Source organism: Argentina silus (genome assembly GCF_951799395.1).
Source record: "Argentina silus genome assembly, chromosome: 22".
Classification (NCBI taxonomy): domain Eukaryota; kingdom Metazoa; phylum Chordata; class Actinopteri; order Argentiniformes; family Argentinidae; genus Argentina; species Argentina silus.
In genome coordinates, this window is record NC_139676.1 from 6,941,858 (window position 1) to 6,944,357 (window position 2,500).

General features: G+C 47.9%; 1 protein-coding gene across 1 annotated transcript in view; it reads right to left on the reverse strand.

The window, feature by feature from the left end:
• LOC310822055 (endonuclease V-like) overlaps positions 1-2,500 on the reverse strand; it is a gene marked incomplete at its 3' end in the record, with an annotated part of 64,767 nt that overhangs the window by 33,549 nt on the left and 28,718 nt on the right. The window lies entirely within an intron of this gene.

Below are 2,500 nucleotides of genomic sequence, written 5' to 3' on the forward strand. Positions count from 1 at the left end.
TTAATTCAATCAATTGTAGGAAGTACAGTTTAAATATATTTTTTTTTTTGGAAATAGGGAATCTCAATTAAGATTCATTCACTCAGACTCTTGTGTCTTGAGGTCTTTCTCTTTGAAGACAGCCGTCCCCCCCCTCTCCACGGCCACCCTCCTCCTTCTCTCTAACTCATCCCTCTCTTTTCTCCATCTTGCCTTCTGAGTCTTGGCTGCTCTCTGGAGACTCAGCTGCCAGTCCTGGAGCTTTGTCTTCTCCTTCTCCAGGTTTTTTTCATCCCTCCACAGTCGGCTAGGAGGGTTCGTCTGAGGCCGCCCATCTCCTGGTCTCTCTGTTGGAGAGCTGTCAGGGCGCTGATGAACTGATCTCCTCACCTCTCTCCATTCTCTTGGTCATGAAGAAAGAACAAAAATGAGAGGTGAGAACAGTGGAGAACAACCACTGATATTTCTTCCGCATTTAAAGGTCGAGAGTTGAGTGTTGTGTGAGATTGTGGTGCGCAATTAATAATGAGAAATGAACACGGTATTGTAGCGCAACGACAGCAGTATCCATCAGGTCCCCGCGGAGACCAGTGTGATATTTCTATAAACTGGGTAAACACGTTTATTAATGTTAAAGTTGCCTATTCAATTGTTCAAAATAGTTTGCTTCAAATTATCTTATGTTCCCTCATTGACGTAGCCTCACACACACACACACACACACACACACACACACACACACACACACACACACACACACAAACACACACACACACACACCTCCCCAGTCATCACATATACAAAAATAAACACTCACACACACACACACGCAGTCTCTCTCTCCCTTCCCCACCCTCCATCTGGCCTGAGTCCCAGACCCCAGCATTGTGACGTCTGTCTCAGTGAGGCCTGTGGTCTCTGTGGACTTGCTGGTGCCCTGACCTCCCCTCCTGATCAATACTGCCCCCGGTGGCAGGCTCTAATCCTGGCCTCACACCCTGCAGAGTCAGCCCCCCTCTCTGCCCTTCTGGTCCACTCACTGCTCCCTGGGTCCAGCCAGGCCATGTCCGCTGCCAACACACACACACGCACGCCCACACGCACACACACACGCAGGCACTCACACACACAGACGCAGAGATGGACACACGCCCACACACAAAAAATACAGCACATTGTCACAGAGGGTGACGGAAGTGTGTACGTCACTCCTCTAGATATACTACACCATACGGCAGTAGCCCAGACCAATATAGAACAACCCCACACACTGATATACAGTAGGGCAGCATGGGCAAAGATCTGCCCATCTCTGAAGTATCTATCAGGGGAGGCTGGTGGAGGTAGAAATCAGAGGACGGGCTCATTGTAATGCATGGAATGGAATAAGGAATGCTATCAAACACGCGAGTCCGTCCTCTGATTTCTACCTCCACCAGCCTCCCCTGATGGATACTGTATGTAGTTTATACTGTACCTATACATGTCTCTGTCCCTGCTATAAGAAGTGAATGAGGCTCTCCATCAGTCCAGGATACAATGAATGAGGCTCTCCATCAGTCCAGGATACAATGCTGATTTATTTACATTTATTTAAAAACCATCCCTGAGTAAAAGCCAAGTGACCCTGAAACACAATGAGTACAGTATATAAAAAGAGCCAGTTTGACACATATCTCGCACGCACGGACACCACACACACGCACCACACACACACACCACACACACACTCTTCTTGGACTGCTTCGTAGCTGTTATGCTGTTCCGTGTCTGCTCCTTGACCAGATCAGTGTGTGTCCACCTCCCCCAGGCTGTTCCGTGTCTGCTCCGTGACCAGATCAGTGTGTGTCCACCTCCCCCAGGCTGTGAAGAGAGACAGAGAGGTCAGCGACACAACCTTGTTTTAACACAACACCCCCCCGCATAACACAATATACTTTCACAGTCAAATATCAAGGGGAGGCTGGTATATGATACCATTGTATTTGATACCATTCCTCACCCCGTTCCATTACAATGAGCCTGTCCTCCAATTTCTACCTCCACCAGCCTCCCCTCATATCCTAATCTTCTACAGTGACAGGAATTGTAACCTTACTCTAGCTAATGCTAGCATATTAGCAGAGAAGGGACCATCACCTTCCAGGAATTGTAACTCTACTCTAGCCAATGCTAGCATATTAGCGTTACGGCTATCCTAACCTTGTGTAGCATCTGGGGCTGCCGACAGTCTCCTATGGCCAGTTATCACCGGGTTTACAGTAATATGTAATTTGTTCTCAATAGCCGGCAAGGACATTATTATTGCTTTTCCATTAGGCTAGCAATCTATTACAGAGAGAGAGAGAGAGAGGAAGAGAGAGAGAACGCATGAAAGAGAGAAGAGAGAGAGAGAGAGAGAGAGAGAGAGAGAGAGAGAGAGAGAGAGAGAGAGGGAGAGCCTCTGTCCATTAAGCTTCAGCCATGTCCGGGGTCAATGTGCTGACCAGGCATTAAAAGGACGTTGTAATAGAGGTGTAAT